This window comes from Strix aluco, chromosome 4, assembly GCF_031877795.1.
Source record: "Strix aluco isolate bStrAlu1 chromosome 4, bStrAlu1.hap1, whole genome shotgun sequence".
In the NCBI taxonomy this organism is placed as follows: Eukaryota; Metazoa; Chordata; class Aves; order Strigiformes; family Strigidae; genus Strix; species Strix aluco.
In genome coordinates, this window is record NC_133934.1 from 30,554,120 (window position 1) to 30,576,527 (window position 22,408).

Genomic DNA, 22,408 nt, shown 5'->3' on the forward strand with positions numbered 1-22,408 from the left:
TGCTGGTATGATTTAATGAACTACTGTCACTCTGGGTTTCATGGATTCTCCTTACATGAAAGGAATAATCCATAGCAGAATGTAACAGTCCTTTATGCTCTCTGTGTTTACGGATTTCCTTTTTATTGTTGCTGTTGCTAAACTTAAATTAGGAATTTTCAGGCACTCAGTTCCCTGTCAGGCTTCTCTCTCCTTCGGGACACTGCATTTGTTGCTGTTGTGAATGAATTCAGTGTTTTCTCAGTAGGGGGGTGGGGGGAAGAAGGGAGGAAAAACCCTCACCTGGGGCTAAAACCACACATCGGGATTAACTGTGTTGGAATTTTACTTTTTTTTTTTTTTTTTTTTTAAAGAAAAACCTTCCCTCTGGTTTTCCCTCAGGAGACATTTAAACTCCTAAATACGTTTTGATGTCATTTACAACATGCTTATAAACATGCTAAAACAAGCTTTGTTTCACAGAAAATAAAAAACCTGAACAATTCATTTGATACATGTTACAGAGCAGCTGTGCTTATGCTCTGCTGCAGCAGCAGGGCTGTATTTAGCAAAGCTGTACTATCTCCCAAACCAGGTAAGAGAATCACCAAGCCCCACTCCTGTCATCCCAGGAACCCACATCCTCTGTCAAAGCCTGAGTGGGTGGAAGGACCGTGGGAAGAAGGTTGAGTTACTCTTCTTCTGAACAAACAACAAATGAACAGGAAGAGCAAATTTCATCCTATTGCCATGCTTTAAGAAAGGAAGAATCAGATGACCTGACACAGTCTTTCCATTTCTCTTTCACATAGTGCAACTCGACCTTCCTCCAGTCACGGAGGCAGGAGGCAGCACATCCCAGATCAGCCAGGGCAGCTGCACAGCTCCCTCTACTCCATGGCCAACTCTGATCTGAGCGCTGATGCTGCGTGCTGTTCATGGGCAGCAGCTCCAAGGGGACTCGTGCGAAGAAAACGCACGACGATTTATAACATATGATAGAGCAAGAAATAAGGAAGATTTCCAAAGCAACTAGATGCTTCAACGCAAGTCTCCCTTAGGTAATGGATCCTTGGGTATGCTATTTTTACAGACTAATGCTATTTTTACAGACTATCTACTCTATTATGATTCAGTTCTTACCCAAACAGCATCACTTTTAAATGCAGCCTATTGATTCTGTTCACATCACATTCACAAGGTATGTCTCACTGTCATCTACAATCGTGCCTGAGGTATGGATTGCAAGAGGCCACCACTTTGCATGTTAACTAATCCCTTCCTGAACATGCAATTCCAAATGCAAATCTATGGAAATCAGGAATCGGGCCTAAAACAGCAGGAAGCTAGCTTTGAAAAAGAGATTTTTTCCTATTTGGAAGAAAAGTCAAGCTTCTGTTTTCTAAGATTTTAACCTGTTCTCATTTTCCCAATTCTCTTCATCACCCTAAATATAAGCAGAGTATCTCACATCAACACACACACACCAGGAGCTAAGACTTTAAAAGAGAGGAAAACGAACAACAAAAGGAAGCTAAAATAAGCGTCTCCCAAATTTTGCCCAGGTCTCATCTTTCTCACTCCTATATTTCATAAAGATATTTAGCAATTAGTAGAATGTGGAAAATTCATCCCAAAAGCTTCTATAGAATTCAGTAAAAGTCAGAATGTACATGATAAAGTTGCACCATTTTTCTACCTGTTGTCCTTGCTTGCTGCTCTCCCCCCTTTCCACACCATGTGTTGATCAGTCCTGTCAATTTAGACTGCAAGCTCTTTGAAAGCAACATACACTATACTTGCATAATCACTACAAGTCCCTGCTTCAGCTGGTACTTCTACTTGTTCCTAGTTTAAACAATAAACCCCCTCAAAAATATCAGACTAATTATTTATAAATATAAATATTATTTCTAAATATAAAATAGTATTTAAATATCTAGTATACCATATATAAATATAGAATAATATTTATTTATATAAACTAAAAAAAAAAAGAACTAGTCATACTAGTGCACTAAAACAAAATGGGGGTTGGGGTGTGTGTGTGTGTGTGTGTTTCCTTTTTGCTTCGTAAACTCTTTCTTTCTCCTTTAGCTACAGTAGTTTTTCTTTAATCTCAAGGACCTAAGTTTGCATGATCCCTGAGGGTTACTTTAGCACACTAAAAATAGCAAAAAGCAAAACAACTGTGGTACAGCCTAAAAGCAGATGTGGGTCAACCACACTCCTGTATGCTTGGATCGCTGTGTAATCCACTGAGTTTCTGTAGACATTTTTCTTCCCACTGCTTTGCTGAATACCTAGTGGTTTAGGTATCATATATAGAACAATATATAAACAGGATGAGATCAATATATATTTATAGCTCTCATACATAGCCAACTGACTAGGTCAATCCACAGAAAGCAACAGTTCCCATGTTTAGTCATTTTTTTTGGAAATGCAATAGGGAAAAAGAGCAGCAAAAGTACTTGTATGTTTTCTGCTAAAAACACATTTCCTGCTCCCCCTCTATTACACCTTCAGAGAAGGGCTTTTGCTTTGAACAGCTGCCCATCTTCTAACTTCATCAATGACAAGACAGGAATGGCTGCTGGGAATGAGTCAGTAGGACACAGTACAGGGCTCTGGTGTTGCCTGATCAGAGAAGTTACCACAACATTTTCCTTTTAGAGATTTCTAACACTCGGAAACAATATTATCTTATCTTCCCCTTTTGGTGAGACATTTGTCTGCAACTGCCTTCCAGCTCTTGTCATGGTGCCCTTCCCCTCCTCTTTTTCCCATCTGCAGTTCCTCTGCTTTCCTCCAAATGCCCTAATCTGATGACACCGGGCGCTGTAATCAGTGATTTGTATGGGATCCAGTACTGCAATTCAAATTTCTCCTTTCTCGTGCATTCCTTGACTTCCCAAGGATTATTTATTGATTTTAAATGTTACCTAGTAAACTGCTGCACTCTGAAAGTAGTTTTGTGAAACTAAGTAGATTTTTTTAAAAAATATTTTATCCATTACAAAACCTTTAAAGATATTGTCTAAATCATGTTGTTTTGCCTAAGAAAAAATAAATTTTTTACAGTTACACTACAATACAGATCAGGAACTCTAAACCACCCTTCAAAATAAATGTCACGACAGTAGGTAAATATTACAGTGCACACTTCTATGCATCTCTATTAAAAATGTTTTGCAGGGCATGGCAAGCTTGACAGAGAACACTAAAATACAGGGGCTTCTGCCATTAACCAGTTTCATCAACAAGCTTAGAGTTTTGCTCACAGGTTTTGATACCCAATCCCTTCCTTTTATTATTATGGTCATAGTACCTAATCAACCAGCCATCTCAGAAAACAGAATATAATAAAAGCAAGCGTAGCAGTTATCTGGTAGACAAATTAGAAGTTTATTAAACAAAAGCATTATGTTATGTTCAGAGATAAGGCTGAAGTCTTTGAAAAGCCCTGTTAGACACAGCTATGCCATTCGATATATATAAAGCAAGGTTTTTGACAGACACCCGATAATTGCTAATTTCTCCCTTCCTCTCACACATAAATGTTATTTTTTTTAATGAGGCATTTTCTGTTCCAAAACTAATTAAAATTTAACTGCATATAATTTGGACTTTAAAACAAAAAAAAAGGTTACAAAGGAAGAAGGAGAAATGGACACACCTAAAAGATACAGCTTCCCCTACTTCTAGTATTTGCATGCCAGTTTTCCAAGCTGAATCATAAGACAAAGAGGGAAAAAGGACCAAATCATCAGACGCATAGTTTATATGAATCCTAAAACGAGACATCAGCTGACAATAGTGCCAGGAAACCAGTGCTGATGAGAAGGTCTGAAAGGCTAGGATGTTCTATGCTGACCAAAGAGAGCTGCAGGTGGTTCCAAGCAGCTCTGATTTGCAGTCTCCAGAGACACTCTTTCTTTAATTAAAGACAGGTGAGACCAAAAAAAAAAAAAAAAATCAAGAATAGAACAAGTTAGCTGTGAAGTGGCTAACTAGATCACTTCCCAAATTTGCAATATCCAAAGGAAAGACTGCGAAATGAAATCTGCTGTTCACTGGTAGCGATATGCCAGGGTGAAAAAGCCAAAGCCTTGAGCAGAATTAAAGGTGCAGTTTGGTAAGCAGCTCTTTTGGTGATGGCATGCTAGCTTCAGCAACACTCACTGTGGGGGAACTTGTTCTCATACCCATGGCACCCCTTTCAGCTGTGGCAACATGTTCGGTGTGGAACTGTGCACTTAGACAGGAAAAAGTTAGTAATTTTTAAACACAGCTCAGATCCCTGAACTGATCTGCCTGATCTAGACATTTACATGTTGACAATCAAATGCCTAATCTTGAATCTATTAAAATAATTTTAACTTATTCTCTTGATCTGGTCTGGTCAAGTCCTGCAAGGACAATACTGCCAAGGTTGCCTGGCAGACAGAAGGTGCCCCTGTCTGTGATCACCTGTAGGCTTAGTCTCAAAACTACTAATTTTGAATGCATTTGAGGAGAACAGAGGAGGTTGGTGGCACTGGGATGTGCTACTACCAAGCTGGAAGTAGTAGTCTGGAAATAGGTGAAATCAAGCACTAGTCAATGGAGAACAAACTCTCAGAGTATATGCAAATCTAAAAGCAAAGACAGAAACCTGGAGACACATTACCCTGGGGGAGTCCAATGCACAACACCACAATTTTAGACTTGGCTGAAATGATATGCCTCTTGCTTCACACCATAGTATAGAAAGATACCTACTTCTCTAACTGCTCCAGGTCTTGTATATTACTGATAAATTGTTAAAATATGGTCTTCCAGGTCACTAATGCAAGAGCAAAAGGTCAAGAAGCAATAAGCCCATACGAGAAAATATGTCCACTCAATGACTTCACCATTTACGATTATGTTTTCAGCTCTACCAATAGCCATTCTTAATCCCCTTAGCATTTATAACATTAGTTGAGCAATGCATTTCTTCAATGGGCATGTATAATTAACGAAATGAAAACAATTCAAACACTTGTCCAAGCAGCATACCATAATCACCAAAATTATCAGCCATATCTGCAGTCTCTGTCAAGCTATTGCAAATTATTTTAATATGATCTGATTTCCAGTCAAGGAGGATAAAATTTATATGTACATTATCTATTACTGGATTTTTGCCTGGACTGCTTTGCCTAACACGACAAAATCAGGTCATCCCGTTTTCTCCTTATAAAACACCGGTATAACAAACTTCTTCTTTCAGTTACACGCAACCCTTGCCATGTCCCCAGCCTTACTGAAAAATGGGTCAAGAATCTCTTTAGCCTTTTCAAAAGCCAAATTGAAAAGTCAGTATCTACATCCAGTTTCCTTCCCAGATCTCTTGTAGCCCAAATCAAGAAAGAAAAAGATGACTTGTACAGTTTTGGTTTGTTTTTAAACTGCCTGGGGTCAGGTGAAAGCACAGCCTACATCAGAAACAGCAAGTAACCAGGTGGAGGACATAACACAAGCAAGATGTTAAGGAGGAAGAATAAACAAATGTGGTTATTTCTACACCTGGCAAAGGACACAGGATTTCAAAGAGCAACTTGCTGACACAGGCTCTGAATAAGTGACAGAAAACAACAGTGAGTGGGCTTCAAAAATTAACCAGCTGAAATGACATTTCAGCCTAACAAAGGACTCATGTTTGTACTTTTATAGATTAAAAAAAAAAACAGAAGGAAAATTGTGATAGTCTCAACATAAGAGATTCTGTGGTTATTGTATCAGCAAAACTTTCACCTTATGTCTATATAGCTTTGCAGCTCAGCTGTGCCTGTATATTTTCACATGAGGAAGGCAGGAAGAAAAAATTCAGTAAAGATTCCATTAGAGTTTCATTAATACCACATTAATGCCCAAAACAGAACAACTGCTAAAAAAATTAAGTGTGCTGCCAACATATCCTTTGCAATAACTGGTTTAAAGACGATGCAACATCCACACTAAGTGCACAGCACTTCAAAAAACACCACCAGGGTGGTTAGAAGACCATTACTACAAAGGATAAACCCATTGCTGGCAATATGTCATTCAAATACCAATAAACCTAAGAGAAGCACAAGACTCCAATAAAATGTAAAGATCTGGCTATGAGCCTGCAGTGACAGGCCACGTATCAAGAGACATCCTTCCTCCTCCAATTCCTCTGCTGTTTCAGAAAGAGTGGAGGCTGTGCCAAGGCTACGCTGGATATACTGGGAAGACCCCACCTGGATCACTGCATCCAGCTCTGAAGCCCCCAGCGCAAGGAAGATGTGGAACTGCTCAAGAGGGTCCAGAGGAAGCCACAAAGATGATCAGGGGGCTGGAGCACCTCCATTATGAGGACAGGCTGAGAGAGTTGGGCTCCAGGGAGACCTTATAGCGGCCTTCCAGTATTTAAAGGGGGCTACAGGAAAGATGGGGAGGGACTCTTGATCAGGGAGTGTGGCAACGAGGGTTAACAGTTTTAAACTGAAAGAGGGTAGATTTAGATGAGATAGAAGGAAGAAATTCTTTACTGTGAGGGTGGTGAGACACTGGAACAGGTTGCCCTGAGTTTTGGCTGCTTCTTGCCTGGCAGTGTTCAAGGCCAGGCTGGACGGGGCTTTGAGCAACCTGGTCTAGTGGAAGGTGTCCCTGCCCATGGCAGGGGGGTTGGAACTAGATGAGCTTTAAGGTCCCTTCCAACCCAAACCATTCTGTATTCCTGGACAAACATGCTAGCCTGACAACCTGCAGGGACAGACAAGTCCCCGACTGCACCCTACTCCACACACAGCAGCCCCCACTGGGAAGAATAAACAGCAACATGAAGAACAGTCTCCCCTCAACAGCCTCTGCTTTGCACCACAGGGATGACATAGGGAAAGCCATGGGGATGGGAAGAGCTGACCTCCGCACTGCCACACTGCCCAGACACAGTCGAAACTCAAAAGATAGAAGCTGCTCTTCATTTCACCCTTCTGAAACTGACCAAATGTCTCTAACATAATTTATCAAAAATTTTCTGTGTAGAAACAGCTATCAGTATTTCCAGGACTTCGGTCTCTAGCATTGCTGTGTATTTGCACACATCCCAATCACGTGCACCCGATGGGCTAGCCAACATGTGTTCAACTGAAGATGCAGCAATACTTTCTTCAAAGAAAAACACAAAAATCTCAAAATGTTTATTTTCAGATAAATACAAATTGCACATCCCCAGAAGGGACTAATGCTTTTTATTTCTAAGAGAGTAAAATGACAACTTTTTTAAGTTTTAACATGGCTCTTAGCAGTGGACTGCAATTCTGCTATTGGACATTTTATATGGCTGGAAATCTGCTTAGCCTAATTAAAAGCGCCTCATAGACAGTAGGAACTTGAACTATTTTGAACTTGAACTTAGAAAAAAAGGTAAACAGAAAGCTAATGTCATCTTGGTACTGTGCTTGCAAAAAACTGTAGAAGGAGCATTGGATATTACCACCCTCACCATAGATTAGTAAAAATACTGCAACATGGCAAAACACACAAAACTTTTTAAAAAACAAGCTCTTCACAGCCATTCAGCTTAGAACATTTTTCTCACATCCTTACTTAGATGTGTGTTAAAATGCCCTCCATGTATTAGTTTTTGTGATTAGAACATGCAAATGGTACTAAAAAAAAGTCCGATAGCCAACATTAAACATCATAAATATGTTCCTGAATAATTTAACAGTTATTTCCCAGTTTCACTCCAGGACCTCAAACCACTCTGTTGGTGTAATCTGCTCTAGACTCAACTGTGGCTGTGTACTTTGGCACCGAGTCAAAACAGAGAGGTTATTGTTTGATTTATATGCCAAGAGCCTCTTAGATAAAGGACTAATGGCAGGCTGATAGCTTCAGCCTTTGCATGTGGTGTTTATACAGACCCTTCTTTCCTCTCCCTCCTTTCTGTGTATACTCCAGGAAGGCTGTGTCACATCAAGATCAAGTTAATTAATTAACTCATACTAACGTAATTTGATTGATAAAACAATTGATTCACTAAAGGTCACAGGGAGTGCTGTTAAAACACCAACTTTTTTGCCTGAACAATGCATAAGGTTTTGAGATTTGCAGTTTTCTACACTGCAAACAGCAATTTTAAAGCAATAATCACACTACTGAAATTGATGGAAGAAGCTACGAGAAATTAATCTGTCAGTTAAGGTGCACTGCAAAGTTCAGAAGCTACTTCAGTACTTCACAAGATATTTGAGCAAAAAATAAATCAAGTCCTACAACAGGAAGGGTCACATAGGAGAATTTTCTATATTGTTAGTTCTGTAAACTACTGAACTTTCCCCAAAAGAAAACTAGAGGCCTTGCTTATGTGATATACTTTGCTGATTACCACATCCAAACTAGGAGTATTTCCTAGTATATAAATGTTTCTGTACTGTTTTGTATAGGTCATATAGTCCTATATGACCAAAGTATTATTTATTAGATGTTAGCAAACTTAATTACCAAGTTATACAATTAGATTACTTTTCTGAAAGACACAGGCAGCATAAATTTTTAGTTTAAAAAAAACCTCATTCTAAAGATACAGAAAATAAAAATAATTAAAAATAGACTAGATTCTTCGCGACCTTTTGCCACCAATTTATTTTAAAACACTTATTTTAAACAGTAGACAGATAAAAAAGAAGCTGCCAGGCATTTTAAAAGCAGTTGTGCAATACTCAAGGTGTTGCAAATCAGCTTGCAGCCATTAAGTCTAAAGCGTATGAGCAAAAATGGGAGCTGACGATCAGCCACAGTGTTTTACAATAGATTCTCCTGTGGATTACCTGAAATATTTGTAAGTAATAACTGTCAGAAATAACACATTTTCATCAGGAGTTTATTGGTCAGTTCACTGTATGTTGTTCAATATACAGGTATACATACCAAGAATATACAGTATTTACTGTACTAATACAGTATACTTGTTCATAAAAAGACAGGATTTGCCACTAGAAGTCAAAAATTCTGTAATATTTTGCCTCCCTCTCTCCTATTTTTACCTTTTCATTGATCCCCCTGTGCTAGTAATACTGACCCAGCAGGCAGGATCACTTTGCAGACCAAACCGGGAAGCAGAGAACTTGCTCTGCCTAGTCCTCGACAGCCAGGAGGGACTGCCAGACAGCCCCCAGGATACAGCCCAAGTTTTCTTTCATTACTGATTCCGCATACAGCTGACTCAATGTGGCATAAAACAAACGGGCAGAGAACAGGGGTTACTCTTTGAAAGTTCCAGCTCACAAATGAAAGGTACACTGTCTAGTGCACCAGGGAAAGTTGGTTAAAACACAGCAATAAGAGAGGGAACAGTTATTATACGCAAGCTATTATATTTAGCTTCATAAAGGCATATCTAGAGATACCAACACTGCAGCGCAATGCTGTTATATCAAACTTTGCAATCATTTTCAGATGCAGGATGATAAAGCAGGCTGTTAATTACCATTAGGAGAAGAGAAAATAAGATTCAGCAGACACAACCAATGACTAAGACCAACAGGAACGGGAAAGTATTCTTTGAATTTGTTACTGAGCATCATGAGAGAACAAGTTTTGGTTCATTTTACAAGGAAGCATATGAAGTATGGGACAGGATTTTCATGGACATAGTAGCAAAAGTCTAAAAATTACTGAGTATACACAAAATCACAAGCTCATTTCAGACAGACAAGAATTGTGAAAGAATTATCTCAAAACAGCTTTTAAAACAACATCGTAATTTTAAGTTACAAAACCACTACGCTTCATATAAACTATTGTGTTCCAATAAAACCATGACCACTATACTCCAAACCAGGAAGAAATATGCTCCCTGTTATCAGTGGAGCATGGGAGAACTTAAAAACAAACAATTCAGGAGATTCTTATAAACACAACCAACACAGCAACCCCAAACTGCTCCACAACAGCTTTGTTTACCTACAGCTCTTTGTTTGGGGCTGAATTCCTTTCCCCTCCTTCACAGATAATGGACAGTAAATCAGACTCTTAAAATTTGACATATTTTTAGTCCCACAGGTGAACTAAATTACAATAAAATTTAAGAATTAATTATTAAAAAGTTGGCAAGGATTCAGTTCACATCAAGAATTGATTAAAAAGAGGGGAAGAAATCCTCCCAACAAAAGTGAGTGGCAACAAAGCATTCTGCGTTTTGCTTTCTTTTTTTTTTTTGATAAAAAAATAAAAGAGGAAACTTAACTCTTCTGGCTCATTCATATATCTACTTTACAGATGGCCATATTTATAAAATAGAATATGCACACAAGTCTTATGACTGTGGCCAACCACCATCTGAAGGAGGTTCGTCACTTGCCAAACCCACCATCTTAAGTTTTATCAAACATTCCCTTGATCCAAGCATCATGTAAACTTGTAAGGACAAGCATCTTAACCACAGTCCTGTTTCATGTTGATCTAAATATAGATGCATTTATATATATATATATATACACACACACATATATATGCTGTGATACACATACAAGAAGTTTTTTGGCTTCAGAAAGCCAAAAAGTTTAACATACACTTCAGCATCCATGACACAGAACAACTTTACTTGCTAATAACCACATACATGAGACAATGCAGCTGCATGCGGAATGATGTTATTGAAAAGTAATGCAACTCCACTCGTAGCCACTTCCAGTATCAAAGAGTAATAGCGTAAACCAATGACACCAGTGTACATTAAACCAAAATAGAAAAATAATTCAAGATAGCAGAAAAATAATCTGTGGACTGTATTTTACTACAACAAAAGTCAGCACAAAGGCATGTGCACACACACAGAGTATCTGAAAAGAAAATTAATTTATAAATCCTCTTATTCTATTTATATAGACTAGTAATACAGAATTTCTGTGTCAGCTTAATATTAGAACAGTTGCTTAGTGAAACATTTCTTTAAAAACATTCAGAGCTTTTTTTGCATAGAATTTACTATATATATATATAAAAACAAACTGATATGGTCAGATTCAAGAATCCTTTAGACAGCATTTTTACAATGTTTCATCTGATTATAGACAGCCAATACAGCATTTTCCTGTGTTAAAAACAAAACTACACAGTCCAGCGAATAGTCTGGGGAGCTATGGGTTCTCATCACCTTTGTGTTCTGTTTATTTTAGCTATTCCCAAGATCATTAATATCCACTTGAAACTCTAAACCTCAAGGTCAACCATAAGGAAGCAATATAATATGGAGTATTCAACTAGATTATATGCTGTGAAACATTAAGGCAGTTTCCTTAAACTACACTTTTTCTTCTTTCTTATTAATAGAAAAGAAGATACACTTCGTATTGAGCCAGAATTTAATTTGGAGGATTTACAGAACAACTGGTAATTCCTTTTATATTTACTAACTGTGGCTTTCTAGAAAATGCTATGTAATCAGAACAAAATGAGTAGAAAAATACTCATCAAACTTTCCACAGATGGAATAAAAATATACCCCAAAAATTGTAATACTGTCTAAGTATCTTACCACTGCCACAAGCAACATAAACTCCGAAAGCTAAGTCTTGACTGTTGTTGTTAAGCTATAGCAGTGATGTGTTATATGTATAAGCTTGCGACAAGCAGCACTGAGTACACACAAAAGCCTTACAAATAAATACAACAGGTCTCAAGATCAAGAAGGGTTTGTTTGTGGACCAAACATCAAGCAAAATCTCTGCAACTCCTGGACTAACTTACCTCTTACATAGTTACCTTTCTGCAGCTGACCCATGCCAACACTAACAAATCTGTAACGTGCAGATAAACCAGATCTCTATTTGTAACATCAGAGGGAAAATATAAATTGTTGTCCCCTACATGTGCTGTGGCACCCCAGTGCAGTACATCAAAATCTGTAAAATAAACTGAGTGAGCAGAAGAGGCTGACATTGTAGGGAGAAACTGCTTAGACCAGGACTCTTCATCTTCTCCAAACCACCCCGTGAAAAGGAGAACTAGGGCTTAATTCCGTAACACCTTGTTGACTGCAAATTACAAAATTATTAGAACTCTGAATTGCGTTACTGACTAGTACACCAAAGCTCCCATTCACTTCGGAAAATTTAAATTTAAATATAACACTAATGCACATATACTGGGAGTCATGTAAGCAAACAGTTTTAGCTTTCCAATTTCATAGGGCAGCTGATACTGCTACGAGATTATTTCTTCAGCAGCTATCAAATGTTTTGTCTGGAAGAGAGTTCCTCTAAACAAGTAAGGCTACTCCTGCTGAACTACTGGAAAAAGAAACAGCACGAGCGTGAAATGACTGGCAAAGGACCAGGCTCTCCCTAAATACATTTCTGAAGCCAGCTCTATTCACATTCTACAAAACAGACTCCCCAGTGATGTTTCACACCATTATATGACTACTGTGCAAACTGCAATATGTTTTCTGTCGTAATACTAATGCTGAACGATGTTACTCGAGGAAACAAAGGCAGGTTTGGGAAGGTAAGGGATGTAAGAAAAGGCACCCATGCAGAGCTCTGGCTGCTCACCAGGCGGAAGCATGAGTGAAAGAGAAGTCATTCGAATAGCCCTGAAACAGAAGCCATGCCTGGAAACTGCATCAACAAGAAACAGATCGCCTTTGCCTGAAGTCCTTTTATGACATGTAACTTATCAACTTCAAGAACCTCTGAAGTCTAATCTTGCATGATTATTATCCTGGAACTAAATGCCTCTGGTTGTCTTAAAATACATGAATTTCAGTGTCTCTTTCAAAACTTGGATTATCTCAAAAACTTTACTTAAAGTCAAGTGTACCAATAAAACAGGGATTTTATTAATCTTTGTTAAGGATTCTTCTTTTTGATCTACAGCAAGCATACTTACCAAACACAAGGTTTGATCATTTCAACCCTTTCTGCTGACACCCTAAACAGAAGGAGCTGGCAGATTACTGAGAGAGGAGAGCAAGGAAGATGCATCTCAGGAAGGTAGGGCTGGTTTTGACAGAGGCTGACTTGATGTTTAGGTTTTACTAATCCTTGAAGTATTAAATCCCACTAAGCTCCATCTTGTACAGAGACATGATTTTGAACATGTTCTGTGCAAACAGAAAAGCAAATTTACTCTCAACTGGGCAAAGAGTCCTAGCTCTAAAATGTGGTCAGCATGCCTCAAAACATTTTACCTTCATCCTTCCTCTAACCCTATCTGTTCCTTTTTTTAATTATGTTATTTAACAATACAGAATACATACTGTTATCATTTTCATCCATTAACCAGCCAGTAGGGTTCCTTCCTTCTGCATTAGCTTCACACCAGCCATCACTGCAGAACCTTTATTACAGGCCACAGAACATTTACCTACCCTAAAACTTTCCCATTATTCAAACTGTAGTACAAAAGGAACTCTTAAACAATTATGCTGGCACTGGGGCACCCAGTGGATAGCTATGCATCATACTTGGACTTGCAAAAATAAGTTCCAGGTCCAAATCAAGGGTAGTGTTGTCACATGTTGCCAGGCATCCAGGACTAAGCTCTTCTGCATTGACTCAGCATGGGACCAGCTCTAGGAGTGCTTCTTCCTCGTCTTCTCCTGCCCCCCCGCCCCCCAAAGTAACACATTATTTGGAAGTCTTCAAAGATTTCTCAAAGGGGCTCCTGAAGAAAGGTAAGATGCATAGCCTGTAATAGCATGTGAAGTCACTGTCAAGTAGAATTTTTTTTTTTTTTTTTTTAAAAAAAGGGTTATTCCAGCTGTCCACCACCATTCAAAAGCAGAAGCAGCACCTGATCTTTAGACCCCAGGCAACAACTAAAGGCAGGCTGATCCAAATAAACAACCAAGCACACCATAGCAATTGGAGGACTGCTGGAAACAAAACAGCTGACCATCCAGATGAACACTGAAGTCAGTTTGCTTCCTTCAAGACAAACAAAAGAAAAATCACTGAAAAGTGAAATTCTTTCTGTTGAAAGTATTGCCTACTGCGACCTGACCCACCCACCCTGTTTTCCAGTTAACAGATGTGGATATACAGTACTTCACAAAGTAAAGGGAAGGCTTGATGCTGAAAGGCTTCGGAGATACACCACAGACCTCTTGGTCGCTGTAATAAAGCAAACCTTAATCATTTCAACATTACCCCAAAATTCACTCTTGCTCCTTTAACAGTGGCCAAGCTCTGCAGGGGCGAAGGAAAAAAGTGCACACAAATAATTTCTTAAAACTTTCTAATATTCATAACCGTCATTTACTCCTGTCTGAGTTTCAACTGGCTGCCTTTTAGTCCAACAAAACGGTTCTGTAAAATGTTTCATTCCTACAAGCTGCAGGACAGCTTACACAGAATGCCAGACCGAGTTACTGTTCGAATCAAGTAAATTGAAAGCTTCTGAGTAGAATTGTGTACACTACAAGGTATATCAAAATTCTTGCCAAGCAGCTCTTTAAAATGCATATATTAAAGAGTTACTTGTCAGAGATTTTAATTTAGTTTTTGGACAAAGCAAATAAATTATGCTAAAAACAAAGTCTGATCCTTGCAACATATGTATTACTTGGGAATGCTACATGTAACATAATAGGTTACTTTAGAGCATTCTGTTCTGGGTTTTAAAGCTATTGCATAAGGTTATTTTAATAAAAATGATTCCAGTGAAAGAACAGTTAGTAATGAGGTGCTGACAATTGAATCTACATTCAGGGATTGCATTCGAGTGCCAACTCCACTTTTACAGATGCACTTGTTAGTTGTCCAATAGATGTCCTCAAGGCATGTAAAACCAATATATTTTGGGTCACATTTGGCAGCAGAGATAGATGAGACAAGTGAAAACATTTACCAAGAACACATCTGAAGTGTGTTTTTCTTATTAGAGAAATGTAAGAAAATAAACCCAGATACTGAGGAATGCCAGAAATTCCCTCTCCTCAATGTTTTTGATTTACAAGGCCACTTTTTGGTAGTCCTCTTTGACCTACCTCCCTCATTTGCTGGCCTAAATTCTTGAGTTACTGATGCAACCTCTTGACTAGGCCATTTTGAGGGCTTAATGTACAGGAATACGTCTTAATCACAGAATGAAAGACAATCGTTTCCATAAGTGACTCAGTTACCACAAAAATCATTGCTTATGAAGTATTATGGCATAGACTAGTTGAAATAGTCAAAGATACTCTTTATGAGTTGAGAACAAGTACTCAAGTAGAGACATGGAGACCCAAAATAAATAGTAAAAAAATAATCTGGAGCAGACCTTACATCTTAAAGATGTGTTGTTTGAACATGCAGGGCCAAATTCTCTGCTAGCATGTTGGTAAAAACAAACTTCGATCAACTCAAGGGCTTGGCCCTGCATTATCTTACTTATTCCCCTCTCTTACTTCAAAGTAGCATATTTGTCATAGTTTCAATGCAAACCTAGAGCCCTAGCTTCTTTAGATCTCATGCAAACCTAATATGGCCAATTCTAGCCTTCGAAACCAAACTGACAGCTCTACAGAAAGAACAAAGCTCCAGCCTCAGGCTTTCATTTTTATAACCATTTCCATACTCTGGCTGTTCTGTCATAGAGAAGAGATAAGGACTTCTGTCTACATTGCATATATTTACCCTGTGTTCTGGATATCTTCTCACAATCCCTCCCTGATACACTTCTGCCTACCACAGAATGAGTAAGGAGAGCAGAATGTTTGAAGCCATGACATGTTCCCCTGTCATTAATAAGAACTGCAGCTTTTTCTGTGGAGGTTATTTTCCTTTTTCTATGGGGTAACTGGAGCTCAAACAGCCACGTGCAGCATACACATTCAGTGCGTGTTCTGTGGCTGTTTCCAGTAACTGAAAATGGCTCAATATGGGTTTCTTTTTCTGGTTGCTTATTTAAGTAAGAGATTTAGGTATGGTCATAAAACTTTTCTCTCCCACAGTGAATGGAAATCTTTCCCAGTTGAAGATCATTTTAGAAAATACATTCACAATCTATGGAAATTAAGTGGTCCTTGGTGTAGCATCGTCCAGAGCCTGCAGAAGGACCGCAGTTCATCAGGGCATAAAAACTGGCTTGGTTTGGTCAGTTTTCACAACCACTTCTGAAACTGTGAGAAGCTATAAAGCAGCAAAACCCATTTCAGCATCTCTTTGCTACACTTCAGGAAAACAAGATGCACAAAGAGGTGAGCGCTGGAGCTAGGCATTATGAATTAGAATCCAAAGATCTGCCATCTAAATAACAGAATAACTAAAATAACTAAAATAACATCTAAATAACAGAAGCCTTGCTAAGTATTATATAGCCATGCTAAATAACAGAAGAGGAGGCTGGATTTTTGGATCAACTACAAAAAATTAAAATCAATAATTGTGTAAGTATTTATCTGTATAAAACCAAAAAAGTATTTCTCCATGCACAGATTCTGTCTGCCTTCCAGAGTAAAAGCATCTTTAAGCTCTGCCAGGTAAATAGCTCACTTCACATAAATTTTAGCCTGTGTAAACTTTGATTCCTGTTTCATATTAAGTTTGGAATCATACAAGAATCCCAAACATATAGTCAAAACTTGCAACCAAACCTGCTGCCAACAGATAATAGTTTCCTTCCCAAACATTGATTTGCCATCTAAATGACAGGCTGTCATTTGTTCTTCTCATCAGTCTATTATGGCACATTTTTCTCCATTGTAAGATACAGCAGGCTTACTTTATAGTACGAGAATGATAAACTAAAACACCCCTCCAGGTCACTCAGTCACTCTCTGCTCTGGCAATATGGCTGAACAGCAAACGAGTAATTCCACAGTATGCAACAAAGCCAATGCATATCACTGCATTTTAAAACCTTGTTGCTGAGGTAATTCAGGAGGCAAACTTGAAGGCAGGTAGCCAAGCAGAGTGAGAGCTAGTCTTAGAAAAATCTCACAACGTCAGCCAAAGCAACAGTTACTGGGAGATCGTACTATAACACAAGAAAGATCAGAGCTCACTTTGGAGATTCATAAAGTCTACTTAAACAGACACAGTCTTTAAGCTGCTATTGAACTCTGAATACATCTGCAGGAAAATACACCATGGTCATACCAAGAGAAAAGGGGTTTGCAAACTTACACAGGGGAAAAAAGAAACTCTCAAAATTCACAAACAAAAGCATTAAGGTAACAAGAAAGGGATGTCAGTTTTAAAAGAAATGCTGCAGACAGCCAAAAAACCACTTCCCCTAAACAACATAAAGATCTTCCCTTTCTGCCCTGACTGCAGACATCAGTAGTTACTCTTTCTGATAGTTAATCAGAAAGAAATCTGTCCTTCTTTACATCTTGCAAGGAATGTACCTGCAGAACAGAGTGCAATGCTAAGAAAGAAACAGTGAGAAGATAAAACTAGCTGAGAGACTGCACTCACTGAATTTCCTTACAGACATTAAGTTACCTTGCTGTGCTAACCAGCTGAAGATACAAGTACTCAGAGACCTCTTGATGGCTGGACAACATCTGGGTAAAACTCAAATTTATCGTGTCTTCCCATGGGCAAAGGAAAAAGTCAGAAACATGGGATTTAATGACAGCAGACATTATCAGTAATGACAATAGAGATTATCTTGAGAATAATACAAATACAGGGAGTCCTCCTCCAGAAGAACTAAAAATATGTCTTCAAAAAATTAAGCATGAAGGGTTCTGGATTTTGCCATTTTCAACTAGCAGATTCTACGGGCAACAGCATCTTGTATCTCTTGATCCTTGCACTCTGAGGATGGCTATGTGAGTGTCAGAGGGCCCAGGAAAAAATGTGAATTCTGGCTGAAAACTTTCATTAGTAAGCCTGGGTAGCCCAGACAAACAGTGCAGTTAGAGATCCTCAAAGCACAAGGAACCAAGTCTTGAGCAGCCCAGCTTCCCACAAGCCCCAGAAGTCCTTTTTGTGGACTGAGAAGCACAGATAAGGAAGAACTGCCCAGCTTATGCCAAGAACTTGTCAGCCCAATTCATTCTTTATCTCAAGGAAAATAAGCTTCAAGCTTCCTCTTATCTAGAAGAACAACTTCTAAGGCTTCTGAGGCCTGTCATAACCAGCGATTGAAAAAAAGAGTGGCACCTATTAGGCAGGAACCAGATGAAGAACCTTCATGCGATTCCTCTCTGGTTCCTTCAATAAACCTACTACTGCAGCAAACCAGGGTTTTGCAGAGCGGCAGCGAGGTCTTCTAGCAATGCTATATGTTACACAGTGCAGGCGAGCCAGACCTCTTCCCACAATTTCCCACCCTCAGCACACCCCTCTCACCCCTTCCTTTCTTCCGTTTCAAGGAGGTCCCGTGTTGAAAGGATCCGGGCAAATACACACATTTATTGTAAGATATAATAAATCTTATCAGTTTGTTCATTTTATCCTGTGGCAACAGTCAATTATGTTCATTTGATTCAGGCTAGTTTGAAACTGAGCAGAAAGCATCTCCTGGAAAGCTTGTCTTGACTGACAAACCCCAGAAGCTGATGCAGCCAGAGCTGTTATTCTCAACAAGAAGATGCCTTGAGAAATTTCAAACAATAAGGAAACTCGGAACAGGCCTCGATTCAGGACTGTGTTCTGAGGCTGTATGAGTAAAATAAAGTGGTGAGCAAGACGACTGTCAGTCCAGGAACACGGTGGCAGTGGGGGATGCTGCGTTTGGGGCATTCATATACTTCCTGATCCACCACTTACAAGAAGCATCTCCTGGCTGGATTGCTGAAAAGGCAAAAGGTATCAACAGAAAAACCTTGTAAAGCCCAATTCATCTCCCTGAAAATGGACCTCAGTGGTACAGCATGAGTTCTAGAAACACAGGGCTGGGCTGTAATGTCTTCTGTCAGTGGTAAAGGAAAATTTCAGGGTTTTTTTTAATGTGATGTGATGTCTGCTTTTCATAATCCTGCAGTTAAGACCTCCTTTTCTCTGTAAAAGTGCTGCTCACCTTGTTCAGAAAGGCAGATAGAAAAAGACTGTACATGAGTGCTGGCTTTTTTTTTTTGGTTGGTTGGGGGTTTTTTTTGTCTTGGGGGATTAAGTTTCAGTTTAAAACAATCCTCAAGAGCAGAGCTCAGCAGGGCACCGCAGCAGAGGCAGGAGTTCGGGTCCCGGGAGAGCTAGAGCGCGCAGCTCCCAGCAGGGGGAAGCGTCCAGCAGTCAAAAAGCTGGAGGAGCACCCCAGAAGCAGGGACAGGCAGGGACCCCCGGAACAGGCAGGGACCCCTGGCAGCACCCCGCTGCTGCTGAACCGCCACCAGCATACAGGAGCAGATCCAGAAGCAGTTTACAGCACACAGCTATCCCTCTTCCCATCTGAAAGAGCCTTGCCATCCATCCATTGTTTTGGTTTACCCTTCCTCCTCTACAAGACTCTCAGTGGATATGAAGCAATATAGTTGTGTCATCTGGATTTTCTTACTGCAGTATTAACATTTCCTCTTTAATATTAACATTCCAGAAAGGAAAATTACTCCAATTTATGCCGTAAATTCCCAGCTTATTCAAGAATAACACTGTCCCAAATTACCTTCTTATTACAAGCTTTTATAAACTTATCCACGCAAAAAAAGTTGTGGGGCTTTTTTAAAAAAATTACTATCTACAGCTGGCATAAAGGAAACACTTAAAAAAATAAAATTAAAAATACCACAAAGATCCAAGAACCATCCCCCCAAAGCTTAGTTTGTAATTAATTCAGCGTTAAGAAAAACACACTCTGATATCCTTCAGATGCCTGTTCTCCACTTAAAAAATGAAACAAAAATAAAATCAAGAGAATAGAATCAGCCATTCAAAAAATGTACCCAGCTTAAAAGGAGACTTTAATCTCCTTTCTCATTTTAATTCTTGCTGCTCTTTTCTTTGCCATACAAGCACAAATAATCTTTCATTTTAAATTCACATCATGCATGATTGTTCAAAGAATACTGCAACAGCATGTTTTCACAGAGATCATTGGAATTACTGTTCCATCAGCTCACAGGGAAGGGGGCCTGCGAGATACAACTCAAAACAGTCTCCTCTCCCCAGTGCAACAAAGCACTGTGGGTAGGAGCGGGAAGGACATAGTACTGAAGAAAGAACAAATGGAGATCCTGCCTTCAATTGTGCTGACACCTTAACTCCCTACGCAATCATTTGCACCACTATTTGTATCCTCCCCAAAGACCAGAACCCTTAGGATTTTCTGCCATGTGGTCTGCAAACTTGTATCCTGAGAAACTCCCTGTTTTACCGGTTTAAAAAACAAGTTCCTTGGACAAGGACTAGGAGAATCTACAAGAAAGGCAGAAAGGACGATCCAGGAAACTATAGACCTGTCACTCTGACCTCAGTGCCAGGGAAGGTCATGGAGCAGGTCATCTCGAGTGCTATTAAAAGTCATATAACGGACAACCAGGGGATCAGGCCTAGTCAGCATGGGTTTATGAAAGGCAGGTCCTGCCTGACAAACCTGATCTCCTTCCATGACAAGATGACCCGAATATTGGATGAGGGAAAAGCTGTGGATATTGTCTACCTGGATTTTCAAAAAGCATTCGACACAGTTCCCCATAGGATTCTCATAGAAAAACTGGCTGCTCATGGCCTGGATGAGCGAACGGTCTGCTGGGTCAAGCACCGGCTGGATGGACGGTCCCAGAGAGTGGTGGTCAATGGAGCTAAATCCAGCTGGCAGCCGGTCACAAGTGGTGTTCCTCAGGGCTCGGTGTTGGGACCATTTCTGTTCAACATCTTTATTGATGATCTTGATAAGGACATAGAGTGTATCATCAGTAAGTTCGCAGATGACACCAAGTTCAGCGGGAGTGTCGATCTGCATGAGGATAGGGAGGCTCTACAGAGAGACTTGGAGAGATTGGATCGGTGGGCCAACGTTAACGGGATGAGCTTCAACAAGGCCAAGTGCCAGGTCCTGCACTTGGGCCACAACAACCCCATCCATCGGTACAGGCTTGGGGAGGTGTGGCTGGAGAGCTGTCTGGAAGAAAAGGATCTGGGGGTTCTAATTGACAAGCAGCTGAACATGAGCCAGCAGTGTGCCCAGGTGGCCAAGAAAGCCAACGGCATCCTGGCTTGTATTAGAAACAGTGTGACCAGCAGAAGTAGGGAGGTGATAGTCCCCCTGTACTCTGCACTGGTGAGGCCACACCTGGAGTATTGTGTCCAGTTTTGGGCACCTCAATATGAGAGAGTTATCGAGGTGCTGGAGCGAGTGCAGAGGAGGGCAACGAAGCTGGTGAAGGGCCTGAAGAATAAATCCTATGAGGAGAGATTGAGGGAGCTGGGACTGTTCAGTTTGAGGAGGAGAAGGCTGAGGGGAGACCTCATCACTCTCTACACCTACCTGAAAGGACATTGTAGAGAGGTTGGTGCTGGTCTCTTCTCACAGGTGATTAGTGACAGAACAAGGGGGAACAGCTTTAAACTGCAACAGGGGAGGTTTAGACTGGACATTAGGAAAAAATTTTTCACAGAAAGAGTGGTCAGACAGTGGAATAGGCTGCCCAGAGAAGCGGTGGAGTCACCATCCCTGGATGTGTTTAAGGGTCGTTTAGATGAGATGTTGGGGGATATGGAGTAGGGGAGAACTTTGCAGAGTAGGGCTGATGGTTGGACTCAATGATCCCAAGGGTCTTTTCCAACCTGAATGATTCTATGATTCTGTGATTCTATTCTATGAGAGGAAACGGGAGCAGAGAGAAATTAAGTGACCTGCCCAAGATCATGCTGCAAGCTTACAGCAGACCCAGGACTGTAATACAAATCCCCTCACCTTATGGCCCTCCTCTGCGCTCAGGGTTGTCCAAATCCCACCAATACCAGAAAAGCACCACAGCATCACATCATGCCCAAAAGCAAAGGTGCTGCTGGAGTGGGGCTTTCTCCTCCGTCCAAACCATAACCATTTTAGCACTTGTAAACAAAAGAACTAATCAGTCCAAAATAGGAATAGCAACCTCAGAATTAAGGAGGACTAGGAGAAGTAAGTATTTTCAACTGTCATTAACACAAGACATTGAGATTTTACTATTATATCTCCAGGAATGATCTCATTTTTAACCAGCTCCCTCCAGCACACCTCTCCTACAAAGACCTAAGGAAAGATTTTGCGAGTGCCATGTTTCAAACATCTGGCCTGCATATCCATGCTTTCTGCATCACACCCATCAACATGATCACCTCATTCTGAACTTGTTTTTCCCCCCAGTGTAAATCCAGATGATGTAGTGGCTCCATCTGCTTTGTCAGAAGTGCCCAGACACCTCAGCTATATTGCTCATTGATTTGTTTTAGGCATAGCAGCCCAAACAGGAAGGGTGTTATGTTACAGTTTTGCATCTTTATGGAAAAATGTTTTTAAGAACCCAATGGTTCTTTGTATATTGCATTAAATGTATACATATTTTAAA

The 22,408-nt window shown here is 39.9% G+C and overlaps 1 protein-coding gene across 1 annotated transcript in view; it reads right to left on the reverse strand.

Moving 5' to 3' along the window:
- The window catches only part of SCFD2 (sec1 family domain containing 2), a 204,152-nt gene that overhangs the window by 168,290 nt on the left and 13,454 nt on the right, over positions 1–22,408 (reverse strand). The gene's annotated exons all lie outside the window — the stretch shown is intronic.